The sequence below is a fragment of the Pseudorca crassidens genome, chromosome 3 (assembly GCF_039906515.1).
Source record: "Pseudorca crassidens isolate mPseCra1 chromosome 3, mPseCra1.hap1, whole genome shotgun sequence".
NCBI classification, from domain to species: Eukaryota; Metazoa; Chordata; class Mammalia; order Artiodactyla; family Delphinidae; genus Pseudorca; species Pseudorca crassidens.
In genome coordinates, this window is record NC_090298.1 from 29,216,001 (window position 1) to 29,243,823 (window position 27,823).

General features: G+C 42.4%; 1 protein-coding gene across 4 annotated transcripts in view; it reads right to left on the minus strand.

The window, feature by feature from the left end:
- Nucleotides 1–27,823, minus strand: part of PRLR (prolactin receptor) — a 165,154-nt gene that overhangs the window by 48,649 nt on the left and 88,682 nt on the right. For all 4 annotated transcript variants that reach the window (XM_067730505.1, XM_067730503.1, XM_067730507.1 and 1 more), the window contains one exon: nt 1,335–1,395. The gene's annotated coding sequence lies outside the window, so the exon portion shown is untranslated. The remainder of the gene's footprint in view (nt 1–1,334; nt 1,396–27,823) is intronic.

The window sequence follows — 27,823 nt, forward strand, 5'->3', positions numbered from 1 at the left end:
CCCCCAACCCAGGGGATGCCTGGCAATGTCTGGAAACATGATTTTATTGCCACTACTGAGGGGAGGACTTTCTCCTCTCTGGAGCCCTAGGCGACATCTGAAGACATGGGTGATTTTCACAAGTGGGGTGGGGGTGGAATACTGGCATTTAATGAGTGGAGACCAGGGGTGCGGCTAAGCACGCTACAATGCACAAAACAGCCTCCGCTACAAAGAATTATCTGTCCTAGAATGTCAGCAGCGCTAAAGGTGAGAAACTCCGGCCCCGAGGGAAAGCCCAGGCTTGGTTCTTGACACTGACGTATCAGATGGTCCTCAAAGGACCATCACTTTTCAGTATTGGGGAACAAGTACCCTGGAGTGACCTCAGGAAATCCTAGGATAATTCTCATCTACCCATGACCTAGTCAGTTTCATATCTTCATGAGTCCTTAACTTAACATGCTCTGAAAGAGAGAGTGCATCCTCAGGGTGACATGTGCCAAGTTGGTCTCAGAGGTCAAGATCCCATTTTTCTGTAGTACATACAGAGGGTAGCCTTGAGGCTTGGTTTCTCCATCTGTCAAATGGACTCATAATACTTCACGACCTATTTATCAGCTGGGCCTGGTATCCTAGGGAGATGGAGTTGGAGCATAGTATTTGATCCGGTATGAAGGGGGAATATGCGAGTTAAGTACATCTACCCAACTCCGACTCCAAAATGGCAATAGGATATTGTAGGTGGGGAGAGGCAAACAACAACCTGTGAGATCCAAGTCAGTAGATTGTGCCTGGGGTTCAGTGGGTCATGGGACCAGGAAGTGATTTTCCCTGCCAATGGTAGATAGGGAAGATGCAGAGCCCAGCATGTCTGAGTCTTTCCATGAGGACTGTCAGTGGGCTGAGAGGAAGGGGACATGCAGTTGTGGCAATAGTAGGGGCTGAAGGGGACACAGAAAGCCATGGCAAGAATTTATGCAGAGCTGCTTGGGAAAACAAAAGCAAATACAATATTTCTTTTTCTGATTTTGAAGGAATAACATAGTCATTGTTGAAATTGTCTCAAGTACAGACAACTATGAAGAGAAAATTAAAATCTCCCATAAATGCACCATGAGGAGATATCAGCTATTAATAGGTGTGGTATTTTCCTTGAGAAAAACAGAGAAGGGTTTTCTGGGCAGAATAGGCTGGGGAGATCAAAAAAGTCTTTGAGAATAGCAGAATGCAACAATGTGGATGTTGACTGGTTTGGAACTATTCTCTCCGAGAGCCAAGAGAGAAGAGTCCTTTCCTGAGCCTGGATGAAGCACACAGTAGGACAGTTGGGCGATGTGTCAAGTTCCCCTTACCTCAAGGTTCATGTAGAAAGCATCCTTAGCATTCGCCTCCATGAATAGAAGAGTTCTTTAGCTGAAAGAGGAAATGACTCATTTTAGCTCAAAGATGATAAAACAGGAGATGCCATTTCTTACTCACTTTGCAGCAATAGCATGACTGAAATCACTGCCCTTCAGTGATGGCATAAGACACCTCTAGTTTGTTTTTTTTTTTGAATTAGTTTTCTATCAACCTTATTATGAAGTAATTTCAAACATAGAAAAGTTGCAAAAATACTGAAAAAAGTTATATTCCCTTTACCCAGATACTCTAATTATTAATACTTTACATTTGGTTTATCATACTCTTTCTTCTTTTTGTTTTTTAATTTTTTGGCCACACCATGGAGCATGTGGGATCTTCAATCCCGACCAGGGATCAAAGCTGCATGCCCTGCAATGGAAGCCCAGAATCTTAATCACTGGACCTCCAGGGAAGTCTCTATCATTCTCTTTCTTTTCTGTATACACAAATGATTATTTTTATTGAATCATTTGAAAATAAGTCATGATGTCTCTTCACCCTCTAATATTTCTGTTGTGTTTTCTTAAGAGCAAGGGCATTCTCTTATAGAACCATAATGTAATGTCTAAAATCAGAAAATTAACGTTGATATAGTACTATTATCTTATCTACAGATCTTCCTAAAATGTTGCCAGTTATCCTAATCGGGATTTGACTTTGTGAAATTTGGCCCTGGAGACGTTGAATGAAATTTATTGACATATCCTGCCACAGCCATGGCTGAACTGGGAATTTGGCCACTCCAGCTCAAAGCTCAAGTTTGATTCTATCTCATGGGTTCATACGAGCATTGGCAGAAGCCTGCTTTTCGAGATGTGAATAATTTTTGGTAGTGACAGGCTTGTTCCCTGGGCTGTTGCGTGTGGGCTTATATCAGCTGGGCTATGCCCATCTGGAATCATGGTTCCCATCTTGTTCCTTCCAATATATCTGGCTCTAGGTTTTGTCTAAGACATCTTAAACCCTGAGGACTAACTGGCCTGGGTCTGTGAGGCATGAGGTGACAATTGCTAATAGTATGGATCTGAGTTAGAACAAAAATGATTTCAGGACTTGAATACAAATTAGGCTCCTATATGTGTGCAGTTACTTTGTAAAATTTGCTTTGATATATAGACAACAATTCCTAATTTAGTGCTCAGTTTTCTCTTGCACATTCCATGCGAAAACAAACAATCTAACCAGAGTAGCAGGCCAAATAATACTTTTAAATAATTTCTATGTTTTCAAAATCCAGAATCTTGGGGATTATTGTTCAAGGAATCCAGGGCTGAGTGTTCTCCATGCTGACACCCCTGGAGAAGGAAGTGCAAGGAAGGCAGCGGAAGGAAGGCAGCTGTGGATTGCTACCAGCGGCTTCAAGCCAACACGAATCTCTCTCATACACCCCCAATTCCTCAGCATCACCGCTACTGGCCTAATGAATGCAGAACCCAGACATCTTTGCAATAAAAACCTATGATGTGATGAGCCCATTTGAGCGTAAAACGGCCAGCCCCAAGGCATCAGATAATGAGGTGTCTGGTGAACCCAGAGTTCATAACGCAACTGTCTGGGGCAGCTTTCTCAGAAGCCACTAATTTTTCTCCATAGATACAGTGATGCTGAATTTTTCATTTTAAAATTCTGAACATTCTAGAATGTATTTTAAATTCTGGGTATCATTTCAGGACTTAAAGCCCTCTCTTTGATAATGTTCTAACTCTGGTTAAAACAACCCCTGCTCTGCTCTGTTACCTCCCAAATTAAATTCAAACTTTTTACTCTTTGGTGGGAAATGCTGAGGGGTCAGCAGAGGCTAGGGGAGGGTGCAGGGGTGGGGCACAGGAGGAGGGCTGCGTTGGGGGTGGAAAGTCTGGAATGATGAGCAGCAGTAGTCAGGGCTCTGCAGCAAGAAGAAGTAAAGGAGATTGTGGTCCTTTCACTCCTGCAGTTCAACAAACATTGACTGCCAGGTCTTGGACTCACTTCATTCATTCGTTGTTTATTCATTCAGAATTTTAAAACATGCCTGGCACACCATTTAGCCCTTGTCACTCTCTACCCCGACTCCCACACCTACTCTCAGTCCTCTTCTGTGCCCTGTGGGCTGGCTCCTGTGATGCTCTTGTCCTCCAGCTCTGGTTGGGTCCCACCCATGGGAGGCAGAGGATGGGAGCAGAACACATCAGGGTATCTGTTTCCCAAGCCCCCTGTCTTCATACTGGCCTGCTTCCGGCAGTGGTTGTGTCTCCACTGCCACAGCTCCAGGTGGGCAGCCCCAGCTCTCACTGGGTCCCAGCAAAATCCCTCCCTCCCCATTCCCCTCTAGGCAGAGAGGGTGGTGACAAATTCCCTTGTTACGTTTCTCAACTCTGCCCACAGGTATGTAAATTATAAGATGACCTTTTCTTAAACATCCTAGCTAAGTATGTCATCTTTTTCCTTTCTGACCCTGACTGCTACAGCCCTTGAATATGTGCTGAATTGTTTTCTCATTGCTTGGGACAGACTGGAAAGATTAAAGTTTTGTAGATAGTGTCTGACACTAGGTTTCACCAGTGCAGGGTGGGGAGGCGTAACTTAACAGAAGCTCCTGGGGGAGAAATCGCAGAGGTTTAGTCCCTGACAGACTCCAGTATTGTGTGTCAAAGACTGACTTGATCTCTGGCCACATAATTAGAAGTATGATGTCCAGAATAAGGGAGGTGATAGTGCCACTTCATTCTGTCTGTATTTAGAGTTCTAGGCTCAGTTCTGGGCTTTCCACTTTAAGAGGAGACATGTTAGTTGTCTTTAAGTGTTAGAAGTTCTGTCATATAGAGCAGAGGTTGAACAAGTTTTTCTTTAAGGGCCAAATAGTAAATATTTTTGGCTTTGTGGGCGACATGTTCTCTGTTGCAACTACTCTACTGTGCAAAAGCAGTCACAGACAATATGTGAATGAATAGGCTTGACTGTGTTCTAATAAAACTTTATTTACAAAAATGGTGAGCTGGATTTGGCCTGTAGGCTTTATTTTGTTGACTTCTGATATAAGGGGAAAAACATGGATTTTTTTTCTGGGTGTTTCCAAAAGACAGAAGTTAGATACATGTGTAAAAATTGTAGGGAGGTCGATTTGTGCTAATTTTAAGGAAGATCTTTCTAGAGGTAATGACTGTTCCTAAACAGGATAAGCTGATTCATGAGGCAGTAGGTTTCTTGTTATTGAACGTGTTCAAAGGAGAAGCTGAGCGTCGCAGAATAATTTTCTGCAAAGCACACAGAGTAACTCAGATGATGAGGAAGGTAACAATACCTCCTATATCTGTATACTTAGTAGAGTACCACATACAGTAAGTCTTCTAGATTTTATACTCTTAGAGGGAAGAGACTGTGCTATATCTATCTTTGCATCCAGCCCACTCCTGAAAGCCTAGGATAGTGCTTTAAACACGGTGGGCGTGACCAATACAGGTTTTGTCAACTTGGCTCTTTAAGTAATCTTGCTGACAGATGAATTAAACTAATTTGTCTTTAGTACAGTCATCACTACTAGTCACGTTGAATTAGTTCAATTACCTCTAATAAGCTTCAATATTGAGGATTTTCACTGAAAAGAACAGACATCATAGTGAACATTTATTGAGTTCTAAAAGCATGCCAGCTACTGCGCTAAGAATTTTACATGCATGATTTTAATTCTCCCAAAACCTATGAGGTAGGTGATATTATCACCCCCATTTTATTGGTGAAGAAATTGAAATCCAGAGAAGTCTCAAAGATGGGAAGTGGCATAATCAAAAATCGAGCTGGGATCTCTTTGATGTCAAAGGCTGTGGTCCAACCACAACGCTATCCTGCTTCTCATTCATTTGTTCATTCATTCAGCATTCAACAAACACCAATTGGCGGCCTGCCATTTGCCAAGCACTTTAGCTGTTGAGGACAGAGCTGTGATTATAAACAGATCAAGTCCAGGCTCCGAAGGAATTTACACTGCGGGTGGGATATATCTGGGATAGATGTATCATCGACAAAGGAGACGATATTAAATGGTAATTCATCACAAGATACAGAGATTAAAAAGAGAATCAATATTTCTGTCCACATCAGAACTTCCGGTATACTCCTAACTGATGAGTTCATCCAAGCTCTTTCTTTGTACTGGCATTGGCCCAAGTTTAGTCTTTAGTCTTTTGTCAAATTCTCAGATGGGTTCAGAGATTCAGAAGGAAGCTTCACGCATTTTTGGCTACTGATGCAGATCACTATGGTAATTTGTAGATATGTGAATGAAGCCCTCGAAGGGAAAAAAAGACTCACGAAGCACTCAGGTATCACTCTTCCAGGGCAGGTTGAATCTGAGCATCATCAAACTGGGAGACCAGAGGCAAACAGATGAAAAGCGGTAGAAAAAGCCAGTTCAGTTAACGCAAAAATAAAGAAAAAAAAACCTCTTGGCAACGTTCCATGTTTTCCCTTTCCTGAAACACAGAAATACTAAGAGCCTAAATTCGAACTCCCAGCTCCCAGTATCAAAAAAAAGATCAATATTTATAACAAATGCTACAATGTTGAACGGAAAACACACCAACTTGGGTCAAGCGATGGGCCTTGTTTAGAAGGAGGAAAGCTACCCGGGGATAGGCAGGGGAGTGGAGGGAACCAAAGCGAAATTCCAAAACCTTGAGTGAGACTGAGATTGAGAGAGAGAGTAAGAGTGCTAAGGTTCAAGCAGCACAAAGCCAAATAAATTGTCAGGTCCAATAGGCAAGTGCTCACTGGAATGGGAGACAGAGCCCAAAGGTCAGGGGCTGAATAAACAGGAGCCCCGAGGAGGAAGTGAAAGAATTCAGGACTTTGTATTGTTAACTTTTTGGGTGCTAACTGCAAGGTTTGTTTCTTGTGCTAACCTCAAGGGGTGGGCACGGATGGCCTAGTTAAAATCACAGGATAGGAACTGACAGATACTAGTGATACTTTTGCAATTCCAGAATTCCTTGTGTTAGTAGATTGCAAAGTGATTTTCAGATTGGTGAGTTCTTATTGCATTAGCATGATCTCATTGCTAAGATCATGGCTAGAAAACAAAGAATGATAATTAGTTAACATTTACTGACTGCCAGACACAGCTTTTCAGCATTTTAATGCATTGTCTCATTTAATCTTCACATGTACATTTTGAAAACCAAGCTCTTTAATAGAGACCTGGTTAAAAAATGATTAAAAACATAGGTACATTTGGAGGAAACCATAAAATGTCATCAGAAACAAGTACTAGTCATTTATTCATTCTTTTGTTTCCTGGACTATTTCTTCAGCCAATAGTGATCTAGCCCCTAATATGTGTTGGGTACTATTAAGGGTCTGTGCAAGGGTGGTGTTACTGATTTCCCTCATTGTTTAACACACGGGCAGTAGAGGGAGCAAGAGGCTGTGAGTGGCAAAATACCGTTCCGTTTCAGTCCTGCCTCTGCCTGTTCCTGTGGTCCTTGGATAGGTAAGTTTCTTCTCTGTTTAATGTCTTCTAGTGTAAAACAAGGAGCTGGGACCACATGATGCTTGAGGTCTTTTAGAATTTAATGGTAAGGTCTTCAGTAGCTTTATAATACATTGTATTTTATAATGAACATTCACTTATATTCTATCATTATACTCTCCCATCACCATTGGGTAAGTAATAATACTATGAAGCTTTAGGGAAATTTGTCAGGGCTTGAAGCAAGTTCCTCTGCTCTTTCCACTAGAACCCTCTGTCTTCTGTGTATGAGTTCATGCTTAGTTTCCAGAAGAATTATATGAGAGCTGGGTGCAGATATCAGAGGAAAAGGAAGAGATATAGGTGATACAGAAGACAAGGAGAAGTTGTGAGTAGGAAGATGTGCCAACACTCAGGGGCTTCGTGTGTTGTCTCTGAAACCATTTAGGGCTGCTGTGATCAGAGGAAGTGTATCCAAAGGCACAAGAAGAGAAATCCTCTAACTGGAGTAAATTACATGGAGGTAGATTCAAGTTCAATGACTGGGGAGCGAAGTGCCTCCCTGGACATTCCACTTGTCCGTCACTGAATAGAACTACAATGAATGGGTCTTGTAATAAGGCAGAAGCCCTGGACTCAAGAGGAAGAATACCTTTCACATGATTATTATGCCCCAAAGATGAGATGGGCCCCTCTGGTAGGAGACTAGCTGTTTAAGCAGAGACCATATGAAACCCTACAGGGGTTAGCAACTTGGATCAGGCCTGGAAGACCAGTAAGGGGACTTCTGACTCTGAAATGCTATGGTTCTGGAGACTGGTGTCTTACAATTTAAGCTGTAGTCTATCATTCCTACTCCAGAGTTTAGATATTCCTGCAATCATCTGCTGGGACAATTCAAGGTCCTTTTCCAGCTACTCATATTCAGGACACGTTCCTCAATTCATTTCTTTCCAAGAAGTTCCCTGTATGGATCCTTGCCGGCATATCCACCCTCACCTCTTGGTCTTGGTGTTTCTGACCTCCCATTCTTGACCAGGATTGGAACCTCTTTGGAAGCCAGAGTTGAAATCAAACATCATTGTGTTGGACCAACACATTGAAACTCTAGTCTTACCAGTCCATTGATTAACAGGGTGACCCTCACATTTGTCCAGTGTCCTTATTTTCCAAGGTGTTTTCCATCTGCCAGCTTTATCAGAAGCGTATAAGTCAATTGGTATCCTGAGGGTAATCACTTTCACAAGAGAAGGTACATGGAAGTGCTTTGTAGAAGTGAAACACTGTGAAAGGTGAGATGTTTTATTATTGTTATAACATGCCCCGGGTCACAGTAAGCAGAGCTATATCTAAAGCATGTTCCTTCAAATCCTTTTGGGCATGAGTGTAAGGTAGATAAAGAGTACTATGGATAATTTACAAAGAACCAGAGTCCAGATCTCCTTGATTGATTTGGCAGGGACGGATAGAATTTAGAGCTGGATTTTACAGGTGTGATAGCACCAAATCAGGCTCACTTCAAAGCAGGCTGGTTGTTCCAGTCCAATGAATAGCCACGGCACGAATATGAATCTGCACAAATTGGCCAGTGGTCATCTTGAATGGGGCAACCATGGGTTGGATGAGGCAGCCACCAGCAGTGGACCTGAACCAAAGGCCTTTCTGCTTATTTTAGCTCAGAGACCAGAGGTGTAAATCCACCTTCCCAGAGAAGCTTGTAGCATCTAACAAGCTAGAGTTACACTCCTAATTCAGAGGACAATAAAAAACAACCTCCAACGATGAAAAGACCTTAGCCAGAATTCTCAAGAGATTTGCTTAAAAAATAATCCCCAATTGATTGCAACATTAAGAACATTCTTAAAATGTTACCTTTGTCCTGATGTCTAAACCCCCATGAAGGGGTTTACGAAAAGGTTCTTTATGCATTTGAAGCCACTAATACTATAAGTGGGGAAAGAACACACTCTTTTAATTAAAAGAGCAGATTGTTATGATTGTGGTAATCTGAATCGAGAACATCGTTTTACTTAGAAATATGAGAGAATAAATATTTCCCGGAGTTAGTATCCAAAGTTTGGGATTATTTAGGATTAGTAGCCAAAATTGTTATTTTACACTGTATAATCAGGAAAGCTGTTTAGAGGAGAATGTTAGAAGGAAAATCCGTTTTAGGTTTCCTGTTACTCCAGCCAGTCGGGGACCATCTAAATGTCATTTGTCTCCGACCCTTGAACTGTCTTCTCCCCCACTCTTGGGGCAACACAGCCAATGACCCTCTTGGAGCAGCAAATAACTGGCATGTATCAAGGCTAACACTTCTGCTTTGCAGTCTAGTTGTTTGCTTGACTATCAGATGTTGCCTTTCTTAGGTACTTGAACTTGGCAGGATGATAAACTGTGCTTCTGTTTACTCTTTTGTTCTCAAGGCTAATTTAAAAGTGCTCTTGGTGGATGAGTGGTGATGATAATGGAAACATCTTAAACCATTAGGTTGAGAACTGAAATACCAACATGGGCACAGGAGACTAATTCCCCAGCTGACGGAAATGAGCCAATGTACCTTCTTTAGCCTGAGTACCATGTGCAGTGTTCTTTTAGTTCCCATAAACCACAGGGTCTGGTTCCCCAGAGTTGGGAGAATATAGCATCTAGCCAGAGGATTTGCTTTACTTTGAGGTTCTTTAAGCCCCATGTTTGTTCCAACAGCCTCAATTCAGCCTCTTAGTACTGTTTTCTCCCCATGGGTTTTGGTCACATCATTTTCCAAAGTGGCCCAATTGCATCAATCATTCCTTTTTATTAAAACAAATGTGTGTGTGTGTGTGTGTGTGTGTGTGTGTGTGTGTGTGTTATAGCTATATCCCACTATACGGCATATTGGCTAACATGATTCATTGCATATAGGCCCCATGGTCCAACGAATGTGTTAAGAACCAGAACCAGACCAAAACGTATATAAAAGTGACTTGGGCCATTTTTTAGCCACGTGACCTGGAGGAAGATACATAACTCCCTTGAATCTCAATTTCTTCATCTGTAAAGTGAAAATACCTTTTGCTACCTTTTTGGATTGCTGTGAGCATTCGATGCACAGTATCGAGGAACTAGCAAGTAGTGAATACATGCTAGTGATATTAATGGTTAGCACTGTTAATTTGTTGTGTGCCAGGAATTACGGGCACCTTCGAAGCATCTCTAGGAACTAAGACCCATTATTATCTTCACTTTGCTGATGAGAACAAGAGAGACAGGTTAAGTAGTTGCCCAGCATCACAAAGATACGAAATGGCCATGCCAGGATTCCAGAGTCCTCCGTCTGGCCACTACTCCCCATGTAAGAAGAGTGGGCAGCAAGGGCTTTGACACCTTAAGAAAGTGGAACCTTATTTGTTCCCTCTCACTCTTCTTTTCCATGCTTCTTCATGCATACCTGAGTCAGAAGCAGGGAAACAGAAACTGATACAATAGGACAGTGTAACAAGTAGACCTCCGGCAGACCAGCTACGGAGCTTGGCCTTAAACTCAGCTGTGAACTTGTTGTCTGAACACAAAGGCAGGTGCTATATTTCATGTGCACGTAGTCAAAAGATTTTAAACATTCTAAAGTTATTTTATTAGAAGGGAGGGGTGAACACTCTTCTATACAGATCCACTCTACTGAGATCACGGAAAAGCACAAATATAAGTATCATGACATTATTATACTATTATCATTAGCTCATCCTGCAAACATCTACTCTCCACAAACTTAAATAGAAATCATTTTTGCTATCAATACTAAATCTTAAATCCCTTAAATCTAAGATATTAAGACCAGGAACCGTTTTATTAACTCAAACCTATAGCAAAAAGCTGTTCAACTCGGATTGCCGAGATCGTGGCAATTTGCTCTTTTAATTAAAATACTAGGATGACTAGTGTGTTGTCCAACAGCTGATGAATGGACAAACAAAATGTGGTATATCTACGATGGAATCTTATTCAACAACCAAAAGGAATGAAGTACTGATATATGCTACAACATGGACACACCTCAAAAATATTATCTCAAATGAAAGAAGCCAGTCACAAAAGACCACATATAGGGCCTCCCTGGTGGCGCAGTGGTTAAGAATCCTCCTGCCAATGCAGGGGACACGGGTTCAAGCCCTGGTCTGGGAAGATCCCACATGCAGTGGAGCAACTAAGCCCGTGCACCACAACTACTGAGCCTGTGCTCTAGAGCCCGTGAACCACAACTACTGAGCCCATGTGCCACAACTACTGAAGCCCGTGTGCCTAGAGCCTGTGCTCCGTAACAAGAGAAGCCACCGCACCACAAGGAAGAGCAGCCCCTGCTCGCCTCGTCTAGAGAAAGCCCGCGTGCAGCAACGAAGACCCAACGCAGCCATAAAAAAAAAAAAAAAGACCACATATAGTATGATTCCATTTATATGAATTGTCCAGAAAAAAGCAAATCTACAGTGACAGAAAGTAAATTAGTGGTTGCCAGGGCCTGGGGGTAGGGGAGAAAGGGGAAAGGGGAATGACCGCTAATGTGTACTAAGTTCCTTCTCTGGTTGTTGAAATATTTTAAAATTAGGTTATGATGAGGTTGCACAACTCTGTAAATATACTGAAAACCACTGAGTTGTATACTTTAAAGAGGTGAACTTTATGGTATGTAAATAATATCATAATAAAAAAATTTAAAAGAAATGGTGTGTTATTTCCCCTACTTACTTGCAAAAATAATAGACATTCTTTCATGTTCAGCAGTCCTCATTATTAGCAACACTCTTTTTGAATAAACAGTGATGAACATGAAAGCATTTATCTCCTTCCTCCCCCCACCCTCCCAAGAGCCTTGATAATTAATCTTGTCCTTACTTTTAACCTCTCTGTCAAGTATTTGACTGCTGGGAAGTCAGAGTTCTAGAGATGACTGGCTCTCTATTTAAGTACAATTTTCAGGCCAAACCTTCAAATCTGCCTACACCTCTGGCCCCTTCCCTGTGTTCTCTTTCTTTCTCTTCCAAAACCTTGCTGCTGAGGACCCAGTGTTCCAAATCAGAACTGACCTGGAACAGGGCCTCCACGCTGCAAAAGGAACAGAGCCAATTGTTAATGAACACAAAGCATTATAGACAGAAACTGGTGGGGAAAAAAAGGATGGTGCCTCATCCTTTTGGATGTTGGTGGTGGAAATGTAGGCAGCTTTTATTTCAATATGTGTGCCTTACAACAGGAGTTAGATGGGAACTGGGATGCCAATTAAGAGAACTGCAAAAAAATCATGATTGGCATTTAGGCATCAAGAGAAAAAAGTTCTCTCCTTAGTGTTCTTGATTTGCTCCATTTACTGTACAAACAACAAAAGCAATGGCAAAATCGTATCCTTTGGATAGAAATCCCAGTCCAGTTTCTAAATATTGAGAGTTCTGTTCTCCACTCAGCTTTCCTGCCAGGAGATGTGCCACATGGATTTGTGCAGCTCTGACAAAACCCTTCCTTTACTTTCCATTCCTCTGGTCCAAGGAGGTTAGGGAGGATTTACCCATAGGTCAAGGGATTAACCTTGGCAAACATGGAGTAGGGGCTCAACTGGTTTTAAGACAGGCGGAGACCCTGAAATCTGGAAAGATTCCAGTATCTTGGCCAAATCCACTCCCTCGGTCATTCTGAGACCATTACCTCAGATAATACTAAATCTTTTTTTTTTTTTTTTTTTTTTTTTTTTGCGGTACACGGGCCTCTCACTGTTGTGGCCTCTCCCGTTGCGGAGCACAGGCTCTGGACGCGCAGGCTCAGCGGTCATGGCTCACGGGCCTAGCCACTCCGCGGCATGTGGGATCCTCCCGGACCGGGACACGAACCCGTGTCCCCTGCATCGGCAGGCGGACTCTCACCCAGTGTGCCACCAGGGAAGCCCAATAATACTAAATCTTGATCATTTTACCCACTGCTAATTTTTCCCCCTTTGAAGCGTACTTCCCCTTTCTTTTCTTTCCTTCCTGCTCCCCTCCCCTTCCATCCTCTGTCAGTGACAGAGTAGCTTACCTCCTTTACCTACATCAGAAGGCAGGTAATATGCCAAGCAGTGGGGTGAGAGTGAGTACAGGATTCTGCAAACACACTTTCACTGTCAGAAGACCTGATCCTCATCCAGAGAGAGAGAGGGGGAGAGAGAGAGAGAGAGAGAAGAGAGTTTGTGACACCAGGAAATCCACCCAGAATCCAAGAAGCCCAGTGACTTACCCTGGGCATGCCACCAGCCAGGTGAAGTTTGGGCCCCTTCTTCCGAATTCAGAGGGCGAAGGCACAGAACTTGCAAGATTTACCGAAAGTGCCTGGTAGGGTTTGTTTCTGGCTCTGAACATCCTCAGAGACCAGTCTGTGCAGCTCTGATGAGCATCAACCCGTTCGCTGATTACCCCTAGGCAAGCTGATTCAGGCAGATTAATATTTGCCTTGTGATATATAAGGCCCTTACTGCCTCTCCCCGCCACTGCAAGAAAGCAATAATTGGATAACTTGCTTGTGACAGTGGTTGGATTTGCTTGGTTTGGTTTAATTTGGTTTACAGTTCACTTGCCACTGAATCAAAGAATCAAGGCAGATATTGTTTCCCAGCAAAGCAGAGAGGATGAGCAGGGCAGAGGGGAAGACTTGAGAGGGGTAAGGGCCAGGGCAGCAAGGGCAAGCTACAGTGGGTGAGCCATGAATCCTGCACCGCCCTTCCCACTACAAGCTTGAGTTTACCCCGCCATCACTGCGTTGCCAACATCCGATCACTCGGGTGCTGTGAGGAGTGTCACACGGGATGCGACACGTGTTTCCGAAGGGGCTGGCACTGGCACTGGCACTGGCCACGGCTGTTCTCTCAATCTTTCTTGCCAAAAATCACTTTCCAAACAGAAGTGGATTTTTAGCTCTAATATTGTGTAAAGTCAGGAGCCTAGTCACAACAGTAGATGCAAATGGAAACCTTCTCACAATGTCATTTGTTTGGATGGTATAATGGGTTGAATCGTGTCCCCTCAAAAGAGATGCTAAAGTCCCCCAGGACCTCAGAATGTGACCTTATTTGAAAATAGGTTCACGGGAGATGGAATTAGTTAAAGCGAGGTCATACTAGTAAGAAGTAGAGACACACAAGGAGAATGACCGTTGATGACAGAGGCAGAGACAGAAGTGATGCAGTTGTAAGCCATGGGACTCCAAGACTTGCTGGCCACCATGGAAGCTGGGAGGAGGCAAGGAAGGAGTATCTCCAGAGTCTCAGAGGGAGTATGGCCCCAGTAAAACCTTTGTTCCAGACTTCTAGCCTCCATAACTGTGAGAAGAGAAATTTCTGTTATTTTAAGCCATCTAGTTTATGGCACTTTTTTTACAGAAGCCCTGAGAAACTAATATAGAGGGTTTGTATCTCAGTGAGCTGGTGTGCTTATATAAACACCTTTTCTGTGACCAATTCATACTTCTTTTCTGCACCAGTGCAAAGTTTGATTGCACTTTTTTTTTTCAGTACGCGGGCCTCTTACTGTTGTGGCCTCTCCCGTTGCGGACCACAGGTTCCGGACGCGCAGGCTCAGCGGCCATGGCTCACGGGCCCAGCCACTCCGCGGCATGTGGGATCCTCCCGGACCAGGGCACGAACCCGTGTCCCCTGCATCGGCAGGCGGACTCTCAACCACTGCGCCACCAGGGAAGCCCTGATTGCACTTTTAATCAGTGAAAATAGTTGGACTGTACAGGATTTGGTCAGCCTGACTAATGTAGACACAGCACAGTCTGATTCTAGGGCAGCATCTATATTCCTTCCAGTGGGAAAGTTGCTAACGTAAGAAGCCAGCAATGGTGTTCTGAGTTCACTGCTATGAGGTCTGGTTAATTTTTATTTAAAGGAGAGCTCTAACCACTAGAAGGAGCTTTAAGAACGATTATGGAGACTTGAATACTGGACGGACACAAAAACCCTACAGGAAATATGGTGCCCAAAGCATATTTACACTTTTGGCAATTCCCCAGCAGGAGTGGAAGGAGATATGGAAGAGAGGTAGTCATGGAACCTCATCCTTCAAATCTCATTCTGGCTTTGATGTTGTCATTAGTTATGTGTCCCCAGCAAAGGCACTAAAACCTCTCAGGGCTTCCATTTTTTTCAGGGGAAACTGCTGTCAGCGTACCGTCCTATCCATATGACGTGGAAGAAAAAGGTGAAGTAATTCAACCTCCATATTCCAGATTTTCAGAGAAAGCTTTGTGTGGTCTCTAAAGCATCAAGTCTCTTGGCTCTGTGTCTACAACACTGAAGACCACCCACATCTGCTTACTCCAGCCTCCTGAATCCTTTTTCTAGAACATAGATTCCATATGTTCTATGAGATCTGGATATATTATTGGATATATTACTTTATTATTTTTTTAAAAAGCAAATCTTAGGCATCATGTTATTTTCCACCTACCTATTTCAGTGTGATATCTAGCAATTATGACCATATTCTTACACAACCATAGTGTTATTTTCATTATCTAACTGGATTAGTAATAATTCCTCGATATCATCTGATACGGCCCTGATTATATTTTTGCAATTCAAAATAGGAAACAAAGAGGTCAATTAGTCTGTAACTTCTTGAGTTGGAAGGAACCTCAGATAATCAGCTTCTATTAATATCTACTCAAGGCAGAGGCCTCCCTGTCCTGTTTTCAAATATCACAGAGCATTAGTGCATTAGGAAGGACTGTGGCGATCTCCCAGCTCAACTTCTCACTTGACTGATCAGGACACTGGGGTTCTGAAAAGTCACATAACATGCATGGTCGCATGGCAAGTTAGAGGTCAAGGTAGGATTGGGATCCTTTCTTCTGATCCCGATTTCACAGCAGACTGTCTCTGTAGCAAGAAACGCCACGGACTTCTTCTAATAGTCAGATCTATACTTTAATCCTGAAGTTATGGTTTCGGGCTCACTAAACTGCCAATTATCTGTGCTTTAAGCTTGTTTCTTCTGTGAAAATAGCGACCAACGAGCCTGAATTTTCTTTCTGTTCATCTGTCATGCTTTTGGAGACCATCATTAAGTTTCATTTTAGGCTATTCCTACGAGACTGAGCAGCCCTGAGTCTGATCCTATCCTCACAGAGTTTGCTTTCTCTCCTGAAGTAGTAAAGGACACAGTTACTAGAAGCACGAAAAAGGTCTCGCTCAAATGAGGCCACGCTCTCATTTTTGCCAAGTGGTCATGAGGATATGCCATCGAAATAGAATGCACTCAGAAACAGGCCCTAAAGTCTTCAGCTATGTTTCATTAAAAACAAACAAAAAAACTCTTCACGTGTCAGATGAAATAGAAACCAGGAAGCTGAGACAGAGTTGGAACCGGGTGAGCTCTTGAAGTGTTTGCTGAGATGGTGAGGTGTGCTTGAGGGCATCTGGTGGCTACTTTCTCCTTAGATTATCACACAAAGATCTGGTGCCCTGGAGACCGGATTGCCCTCTACTGACTCTGGAGAACAAGGTGGAGAATAGGTTAGAAAATCCCCAGGGTCCAAAACTGTGTCTGAATAAATTAAAACACCAAGTTACGGAGCTGAAGATTAAACTAACAACCCCAAGTCAGTGAAATCGACTGTTTTGACTACAGGACGCCAAAATGCTAGTCTGCTATTTTGACTGACGTAAGCCATTTGCCCAGCTGGTTGCCTTCTGGCAATACATTAGAGCACAACCTCAATTAACTGGGATTTAATTCAATTAATTGAAAAAAAAATGTGTTTTCTGTCATATTTCACTTTTTGGTAGAAAGTGGCAAGATAGCAATCCAGTATCAGGGCTTTATTAAAATATCCTCTATAAGGCAGTGGCTTCCAAAATCTACTGCACATTGAAATCACCAGGAAACCTTCAAAAATACTGATTCTCAGCTTCCCCCGCCCACACTCTGATTTAATGATGTAGGGCGCCACCTGAGCTTCAGAATTCTAACGTATGACAAAGTTGGCGAACCATTGCTCTAAGGTATTTTGAGGGGTGGGTATGATGCATCTTTGTCACCCAAACCATTCTATAACATTGGGTGGAGGAAGATTTGTTTTTCCCTCTTTGGATCCACTGAGCCAAAGAAGAACAATCCATTTAAGGCCACATAAATACAAATACTGTATAATTTAATGTGGTTTAGAGAATTTTGTGTTATTTTTCCTTAGAGAGTTCTGTTGGTTTTAAAATTAAAAATTAGGAAAGGGGCTTCCCTGGTGGCACAGTGGTTGAGTCCACCTGCCGATGCAGGGGACACAGGTTCGTGCCCCGGTCCGGGAAGATCCCACATGCCGCGGAGCGGCTGGGCCCATGAGCCATGGCCGCTGAGCCTGCGCAACGGGAGAGGCCACAACAGTGAGAGGCCCGCGTACCGCAAAAAAAAAAAAAATTTAGGAAATAAATACTTCTTTACTATTCAGTCAGAGAAACAAAATTCTGTCCTTGTGAAACCGGCTAAGAGAAAAAGCTAAGGGGCAGGCAGGGATCAGAGAGAGAAGGAATGAGAACACAAAGGACAAATCCAGTTTCTCCGCGGCCCCTTGGCTTCCTCGAGAAATGCAGCTTTTCCGGCTGTCTTGCTCTATAAGCCTCTTGACCGAGTTTTTATGTGGATGAGCTTCTGGTGAGAAAGGAAGAGAGTAAAGGCAGCAAGGGAGACACAAGTGCCTTGCTTTTGATGTTCATTCAGTTGTATTGGCTTGTTTCTGCTTCTGCACCTGAACTTATCCGGTCTTGATTATGTGGACCCCGTGAGCCCTGACCCTTCTTGCTTGACCCTGGATTACCTCCCCAGCTCGATTCCAAGAGCCCTTGTCACAGACTTGCTTGTCCTTGCTGCACCATGCATTCTGTTTAAGATCGACTCCATGCTCTTCCTACTTTTCCAGACACCCTGGTGGTTTCTCCAGACAGAACCCAAGCCCTGGATTTTCTTCTCATCATCTTAGTTAGACACGGCCACTGTGGTGCCCCAACCAGTGCCTATTCTGAAGGTGCCTGCCACGGACAGTCGTGTATGTACTGGCTGACATAGCTTCCCCCTGGCCTTACCCGTCTCACGGTGGATCTGACCAACTATTGCATTGGGTTGTCAGAGGACCACAGGGGAGTCTGGACTGAAAAACTCTGTCCAAAGAAGGGAGAGAAGTGACAATCAGATGTTTTATGCTGGGGATTTGAACTGGCCAACGGAACAGGAAAGAGAGAGCAGCAGTAAGGGTTGAGAAGTTGAGAAGTTATGATGTAGCGAGACGGCAGAGTGGCCATGATTCCAGGAGGAGCTGAAACCACCAGCAAACTGTAGTGGGGAAGGAGAGGAACTCTGAGGTACAGAAATAATACATGGAATTCACAAAGAAAAAGCCTTTTGAGAATCTGATGAAAGCTGTGCACAGCCCCTTTCCCAAACCTTGCCTTACACACAAATAAATAAAGGGACCATATTTTGTAAGCCTTTGTGGGAGTTTACCGACTCTCTGAGGCCCATGACGGGCCCGTGGAGGGTTCACAGAAGCCAGTTTGAGAGCGTTAGGGTAGAGGGTAAAGAAGTTAGTAGTTGGTTACGGGAAGAGAGGCAAGTGTATGAGGAGGAAGATGTCTAGAGCAGGGTTTCTTAACTTCGGCACTATTGACATTTGGGGCTGGGTAGCTTTTCATTGTGGGGCTGTCCTGTGCACTGTGGGACGTTGAAGACCATCCCTGAAGCCTGCTCACTAGATGCCAGCACTAACTCCGCCATCATGACAGTAAAAAATGTCTCCAGATATTGCCAAATACCATGGGGAAGCAAAACTCTCCCTGGTTGAGAATTATGGCCCTAGAAGCTGACTGATTCGTGGGAAACGTAGCGTCAGGGTAAAGACCTATCACTGTCAGTTTCTGAGGTCCTTGCAACTGAACTGGGATCCGGTTTCCAATCCTTAAGAGACCCAGCTATTATTCGACTCCTCTCTCTGCTATGGGATAGGAGTTTCAGAGCATACCCCATACCTCTCCTGCTCTCACTTGAGCTGGCTAGTCCAACTGAATCGATTCTTTTCAGTGGTTTTCAAACTTCAGTGCACATCAGAATCCCTTGGAAGGCTTAGTAAAACAAAGATTGCTAAAATCCACCCCCGGGGTTTCTGACCCATAGGTTTGGGGTGAGGCTTGACATTTTACAATTCTAATAAATTCACAGATCATGCTGAGCCCGAAGTCCACACCTTACAGGAAAAAACAGGTGTCTACTTAGAACTCTTTCTGGAGCTCTTACAGCAGAGGCAGAAGGGCAGAAGACAGAATGAAAAAAAAGTGACATCACATCCGTGACTGTTGTCAGTACCCTGCAGGGTAGCACCAGCACCCATTCACCGAGGACGTGAACTTCATGTGAGACATACTTAATACTGTACTCTATTTTATAATCCTCTCAGTGACTTGGAGATAACAATAGCTAATAGTTTACTCACAAAGAAAAGGAGGCTTGGAGGTTAGTGATTGGTCTAAAGACCTCACAGGTTTTAAGGGACTGGGCTATAATTTGAACCTAGATCTGTTTTTTTTTTTTTTTTTTAAACATGTTTATTGGAGTATAATTGCTTTACAATGGTGTGTTAGTTTCTGCTTTATAACAAAGTGAATCAGTTATACATATACATATGTTCCCATATCTCTTCCCTCTTGCATCTCCCTCCCACCCTCCCTATCCCACCCCTCCAGGCAGTCACAAAGCACCGAGCTGATCTCCCTGTGCTATGCGGCTGCTTCCCACTAGCTATCTATTTTACATTTGTTAGTATATATGTCCATGCCACTCTCTCACTTTGTCCCAACTTACCCTTCCCCCTCCCAGTGTCCTCAAGTCCATTCTCTAGTAGGTCTGTGTCTTTATTCCCGTCTTGCCCCTAGGTTCTTCATGACCTTTTTTTTTTTTTTAGATTCCATATATATGTTAGCATACAGTATTTGTTTTTCTCTTTCTGACTTACTTCACTTTGTATGACAGACTCTAGGTCCATCCACTTCACTACCCTGAGAAAACCATAATTCAAAGAGAGTCATGTACCAAAATGTTCATTGCAGCTCTACTTACAATAGCCAGGGCATGGAAGCAACCTAAGTGTCCATCAACAGATGAATGGATAAAGAAGATGTGGCACATATACATAATGGAATATTACTCAGCCATAAAAAGAAACATTCTGTTCTTAACAAGGCCTGCCTTCAGGAGAAACTGTTTTACCAGAGCCTAAGTTTCTGGTGATTTATAATAGCCTAACTTACCTGGGAGGGAAATACTCAACTCTATTTCCCTCTAGCTTTCCACATAGGGGAAGGGAAACACACAACTCCAGTCTCCTCTAGCCATTCTGTGCTGACTAATGGGGAGAAAACCTGAGAATCACTGGTGAAGTTTAAAATCCAGGAGCATAGGCTCACCAGGAGACTGAGACTTAATCAGAGGACTACAGAATGCTTCCCCTCCCCCACACCTTACCACTACATTACTGAAGGCCTATTTACTATCATTCTTTTTACCCAGTACATCATGTCTCCCTTTCAACACAAAATTATAAGGCATACTAGAAGGCAAAAAACAGTTTTGGGAGACTGAACAAGCATTAGAACCAGAGTCAGCAGGCTTGGAGGTTAGTGATTGGTCTAAAGACCTCACAGGTTTTAAGGGACTGGGCTATAATTTGAACCTAGATTTGTTTTTATTAGTCTGAACTTTCTCTACTCTTCAAGACTTTTCTTTAAAGCAGCACAACTTTCTCTTTCCCTTATGTAAAATCTATATGGGATCTCAAAATATAAAACCGATAGGAATAGTTGAAAGGGGAGAAGGAAGAGTAGGCGACCAGTCCCATCCATTTGGCCTCCTGTTTGTACCTTTTGGCCCACCTGGAGGCACCAGCGAGGTCTAGGGCTCTTAGAAATCCAGCAGGAAAACCACTGCCTTACCTAATTCGGTCTTTCCATTAGTTCATATATTTCAAAACAATCTGCTTCAACAAGGATCCAGTTATCTGATTCATCCACACACTTGAATGCATACCATGAAAGGCTATTCTCTGACTCCAAAGAAGTGTACTATCAGTAACGAGGCAAGACAAGAAACGAGATGTGGGAACAATTACTATAACGCGTCAGCTTCTTTAATGGAGGGCCACATTCTTTTTTGGTGGGAACCTACAAATAAGAACCATTTTAAAGTATTAAAGTGTTAAAATATTAAAACGTTGAATCCCATTTTACAGACCAAAACAGCCATTTATACTTACACACACATATTTAAAGAGAGTAAAGTTAGAAAAAAAAATGTTTAAAAGTTTAATGTGGCCTGGTCTAGAGCTAACCCTCTGGCTTGAGGCTTGGAACTATTTGAAAGAGTTCTGACAAAAATTGCAAGGTCTGTGTAGCTAAAAGATTAGAGAACTGCCTTTTAAAGGATATCACAGTAGTCCCAGTTTTGCCAGATGAAAAGAGTTCTGGAGATTGGTTGCACAACAATGTGAATGAACTTAACACTACTAAGTTGTACTCTTAAAAATGGTAAAATTTATGTGTATTTTACCAGCATTTTAAAAAGAGAAGATATCATGGTAACTACAACATTCTTGTTGAGTAGCTAAGGCGGCCAGGAAGTTAGTTATTTAGCGATTTGTTTGCTGTTTTGGTGGGCGACGAGTGGAAGGAGGATTGGAAATTTATAGAAAACAGGGCGTGCTTTAACATAGATGTATACTTTGGTTTTGCGAGTCATTTGCAAGGCATAAGTCAGTGAGATTCAAAAACTGTAGTTGAGGGCTTCCCTGGTGGCGCAATGGTTGGGAGTCCGCCTGCCGATTCAGGGGATGCGGGTTCGTGCCCCAGTCCGGGAAGATCCCACATGCCGCGGAGCGGCTGGGCCCGTGAGCCATGGCCGCTGAGCCTGCGCGTCCGGAGCCTGTGCTCCGCAACGGGAGAGGCCACAGCAGTGAGAGGTCCGCGTACCACAAAAAAACAAAACAAAACAAAACTGTAGTTGAGAAAAACACCCCATGTAGAGAATCAAAAGGAAGAGTGTTCATATACTTACTCTTATTTCCTATTTTCAAAGACTTAAACCTCATTCTGGTTAGGATAGAAGACAGCACGAGGCAGGAACAACTGTATGGTTCAGGGCAGATTCCTGGATCATTCAGAAATTCTTAGAAGTACACTGTACTGTTGGAGATTATTTCAACGCATGTGAGAATCCATCAATTATTTTATTTGCTACTGTTATTTTATTTACTCCCAAGAAAAGAAAACCTCCAGCTAAATCATGATATGCCAAAAATTTAAAGATATATCTCAATTTCAAAGCTAATGTTTATAAAAAAAGTTCATCTTAGAATTGAAAGTGTATGGTATAAAGAAGATAAACCAACATACTGTCTTAATTAAGTTAGCCTGGCAGAAACATTAAAAATAGATTTCCCTAGAGGACCAAGAAAAGATGTAAGTACATACCTCAAATATTAAGAGAAGCCAAAGCAAGAGATTAAAGGAATGAAAAAAGGCACCCACTATATTCTAACCTTTATTACTCCATGGAATCATTTTCATTTGAGAGATGTTTTAATGGGAATGATGATTCAAAGATAGGTCTTTCCAAAGCCAATTTGGAAATTGGGTATTGCATATACATGTTTTTCTTAGTAGCTCATTAATTCTTCAAATAGTTTCAGACATATTTGTATTGCATTTCCAGAAACACACAGAATGGAGAATAAACTGGGAAAGTAGAGCAAATGAAAAAAGGGTAGTAGAAACTGAAATATCATTTGAAAAGAGTAAAGCAGAGAAAATAAAGGCACTTGAAAAAAATTTAGTTGATTAAAATTAAACTATGAACATTAAAAATCCATCTTTTTTTAAGAATAAGGATTGATTCATGAATTTCTGAGTTAATCTCAAGTTTATAAGAAAATTAAATTAAGTAAAATGCTCTACCCCAACCTCTGAGCATTATGGTTACTCAAGATGTGAATGAAAAGAAATAATACACTATTAGGTTTATTACAGGCTTTAAGAACCAGACACAGCTCTTTAAGGAACTGATTTTTAAAAATTCTTTACACTAACAGGATGGGGGGGCTCCTTATTAATTCTATTCAATCTAATAAATGGAGGAAAAGGTCTTCTGAACCTCTATTATGCCTGAAACTTTTTGCTTCAGGCAATACCTCTTTTTCTTAAGTCTATAATAATCCTTTTGAATAGTTGTAAGAGATCTGGACAACTTCAAAGCCCAAATCCATCTGCCAGTTTTATAATCAATTGTACTGTGGCATTTAGGATATACAGTCACCATTCATAGGAGTTATTCATTCCTGAAGAAACAGAATAGGTAATAACTTGAATACTTCTTTACTTGGTTGTCTTATCCTTAGATTATAATATGAATAATTCAATTCCTTTCAACAAAAGTGAACTCTTACTCTATGTAAATGTCACTTTCTGGGGGAATGGAAAGAGTATACATAAAATATAGTAAGTCCCCTACATACGAACGAGTTCTGTTCTGAGAGCACATTCATAAGTCCAATTTGTTTGTAAGTCCAACAAAGTTAGCCTAAGTACCCAACTAACACAGTCAGCTATATAGTACTGTACTGTAATAGGTTTATAATACTTTTCACACAAATGATACATAAAAAAACACAAAAAATAAAGAAAACATTTTTAATCTTACAGTACAGTACCTTGAAAAGTACAGTAGTACACTACAACAGCTGGCATCCAGGGGCTGGCATCGAGTGAACAGGCAAGAAGAGTTACTGACGAGGAGGGAGAAGGGGTGGGAGATGGTAGAGCTGAACGACTGTCAGCAATAGGGGACTGCGGGTGGGAGGCAAGCTGCAATTTCACTCGTGCCTGACATTGATGGAATGCATCTTTGAAGGTTCGTATGTAGGGGACTTACTGTAGAGTCTTGTCCTTGATGGACTTAGGCTTTATTATGTGGGGGGAAGAGGCATGATGACTATAACACCAAATAGAAAAACGTGAGGCCAGCTACTCAGCAGGCATGTAGTGCTACAAGGTTCTGGCCAGCACCTGTTCTGATTGGTCAGTGGCTATGCCAGTCCTGTTTTAAAAGAGTTTGAATATTACATCTGAATAACCTTCAGAAAATGATGCAAGCTACCTATCCAATATCCCTTCTCCCTTTCCTCCTTATCAACACAGCCCTCATTCTGTTTAGTGTATCAGTGTGCCTAACCAAAGGAAAGAGCATTTCCCAGACTTCCCTGCACCCAGGGGTAGCCATGTGACACAGTTCTGACCAATGAGTTTTAAGCAAATGCCACTAGGGCAAAAAGCTCTTTCAAAGAAAGTCGATTCAGCCAGCCCTTGACTTGCCCTTCTTGATATCCCTTCTTGCGTGGAACCCAAACTTGTGAAGTTTTTAGAAGGAGCAGCTGTCTTGGAACCATGGATGGCTAGGAAGAGAGTTTGAAGGAACTTGGGCCCTCGGTGCCCTTGTTTGGCTACCTCATCAACCGTGGGCTGCCTACCTCTGGACTCCTTAATAAATGAGAAAAATAAAACCCCTAATTTGCTTCAGTTCTTGGTCAGTCAGGTTTGGTGTGACACACAGTATAATACAGTTCTAAAAGACACACCATCCTAAGGTTCAGAACTGGGAAATTCCACAGCGATTAGTAAAGCATTATGAAAAGGACAGGACTTAAAAAAGTAGAATTTTAGAGGTGGAAGGAACCACAAAAATCATTGTGTTCAGCATCGTTGTGAAGGTGAAAGGGCTGGGGCCAAGTAAAGTTGAGTTCTTTGCCCAAAATCCCACAGCTGGTTACCAGCAAAGTGAGGCGGATTGATTCTCTTGCTACCTTGAAACACAAGAGCATCCATGAAACATTGCAGAAGGTGTGCTAATTTGAATGGATGAGTAACAATTTTGGAAGTGTGCAGAAATATATACTGAGAAAAGGTTAATAATTCAACAAAATGTGGGTGATAAAACCAGATGTCTTCCTCGACTCCTTAATTTCCAATCTTCTCCCTTCCTACACTCCAATTCTGATAAATTTTACCTTCTAAATTCTATCTTTTAGGGAGCCTTCCTTGACTATGCCCTCCACCCTCAACTCCTAGTTGGGTGCCATGGCTTTGGACTGCTCTATCATCCGCGCTCTGTATATCATAACACTCACTACATTGTATATTCATCTTCTCTTTAATGGTCCCTATCTCCACCATTCCATGAGGATGGAAATCAGGGCCATCTGTGTGATAAGGTACTGTTTAGCGCTTTGTGGTTACTCAATAACTATTCATAGCCCATACTCGGACTTGGAAAAAAAAAAAGGCAATTCTTTAATGTTTACTGTTTTCATTGGGTGTGTAAGTGTTTCAGTTCAAATGACTTTTGGAAGCTTATACCGACCTATGGGAAATCTCTTCAGAAGTGAATAGACTGCCAACAAAAAGATGCAGAGATATAGACGTCTTTCATACAGATTAGCACATATAGTTTCAGGGATACTGCTGCTAGCCTAGGTTGAACTGAACATCACAAAATTTGGGCTTTCTTTTTTTTTTTCTTTTTTTTTGCGGTACGCGGGCCTCTCACTGTTGTGGCCTCTCCCGTTGCAGAGCACAGGCTCCGGACGTGCAGGCTCAGCGGCCATGGCTCACGGGCCTAGCCGCTCCGTGGCATGTGGGATCTTCCTGGACCGGGGCACGAACCTGTGTCCCCTGCATCGGCAGGCGGACTCTCAACCACTGAGCCACCAGGGAAGCCCTGGGCTTTCTGAAATAGATTTTTCAGCTGAGTTTACACATGGTTGTACCAAGCATATGTAGGATTTTAGTGGAAGTCACCCAGAAATCCAGGGAGGGAATGCTTAAGTTACACTGGATCCTTAGGAAATGGGGAGAAAAGGAAGGGCGACAATGGCTCCACTGGTACCTCTTACAGCCAAAACAAGAGAGAAGGTTGCAGAATTATCTGGTACATTTAGTAATAAGCACATTTGGGTAATTAAAGAAACAGTCTGGATTTCCAACATGGGCATTCTTAAAAGAACCAATTATTTACCCAATGCTTCTCAATGAAGCTTGAGATGAAATCACTTGGAAACCTTTACATTCTGAATGTTAAGCAAGGAATAGCTGTAAAATTTGTCTCTAAAGCAAGTTATAAATTCTTTGAAGCAAGATGTTTGCTTACTTGTGCAAATTAGGAATAGATAGGTAGTTTAAAAAAAATAAATTCATTTATTTATTTATTTTTGGCTGCGTTGGGTCTTCATTGCTGTGTGCGGGCTTTTCTCTAGTTGCGGCAAGCAGGGGCTACTCTTCCTTGCGGTGCGCGGGCTTCTTGTTGCGGTGGATTCTCTTGTTGTGGAGCACAGGCTCTAGGTGAGTGGGCTTCAGCAGTTGCAGCATGTGGGCCCTAGAATGCGTGGGCTTTAGTAGTTGTGGCGCAGGGGCTTAGTTGCTCCGCGGCATGTGGGATCTTCCCGGACCAGGGATCGAAACCATGTTCCCTGCATTGGCAGGTGGATTCTTAACTACTGCGCCACCAGGGAAGTCCCAGATAGGTAGTTTTAAGCCATGGGGTTTGTTATGTGGTGGAGTTGCAGAATGTTAACTCACAAAGGTAGTTTTAGGACAGTGTTTATGACCCAGGCTGTCCGGCTTTGACTCTTGACACCACCACTTCCTTCCTGTGTGACATCAAGTGAGTCACTTCTCTGTGTCTCAGTTGCCTCATCTATAACCTGGAGTGATAATCGAACCCACCACGTCGGGCTGTTGTGAGCATTAAGTGTAATGCAATTCACACAGAGTGCTTAAAACAGTGCCTGGGACACAATTTCACTCAATGAATGTCAACTGTCATCACTAGGTGCAGTTTAACAGGGTTTTCTGTAAACTGTTGAGTTGATCTCACAGAGTTAAAGACAATAGAATAAAAAATGATCACAAATGTAACGATTATTCAAACTGGTGATTTAGATCAGGGCTTGGTAAACTTTTTCTTTTAAAGAGCCCCATAAATGTTTTCCGCTTTGTGGGCCATGGGGTCTTTCTTGCAACTATAAAGCTCCGCTGTTGTGTGAGAATGGCCGTAGACCATACGTAAAAGAATAGGCTTGGCTGTGTTCCCAAAACACCTTATCTACAAAAACAGGACTAAAATGTTTTTATAGAAACAGATGGCAGGTGGAATTTGCCAACCCTTGATTTAGATAACTGTATACTGCTTTTGTCCAGAGCCATCTTTTGTAAACAATAGGTGAATATTCCGTTTTCTGCCTCAAATTCTTTTCCTCCCCTATTTGCATGATTGGCTCCACCTGATCGCCTTATGTAACGTACCCTTTACACACACTCACATTCACACACACGCACGTGTGCACACACACCATTTGTTTTCTTCATATCACAATTTCTAATATCTGGCATTTTTTTGTCTATTTATTTATTTGTTTTCATTGTTTTCTTATCCAGTGTAAACTTGAGGATATAGGACCCTTAACTCTCGGTGCTTAGAACAACAACTGACTTATCCACAGTAGCAGATCAATAAATATTTGTTAAATAAATAAATAGTGACCACAAAGAACTAAAATATTCTGACAGTTTAAATATACATAAATCAAGTGCTACTCTCAGTAAAATACCCTTATGTACTCACTTCTCTCTTAGTAAACTGATCTATGCATCTGCTTTCAATACCCCAGGTCTATAAATGGGGCTTTCGGCCCCAGATCCATGGGCCCAATCATGCTGTTTCCAGCTTATCAGTTTACCCACGGCTACTGATTGAAATATGTATTCTGGAGAGCTTTTGAGTCCTCTCATTCATTATGAATCCACTTTTATTTAAGGCATCTATTTCATGTTCTCTTTTGTCTTTAGATGATGCCACGGTTTTTGGAAAAGTTTGAAAAAAAAAATTCCCTGAATGAGGTGCTTCTATCTTT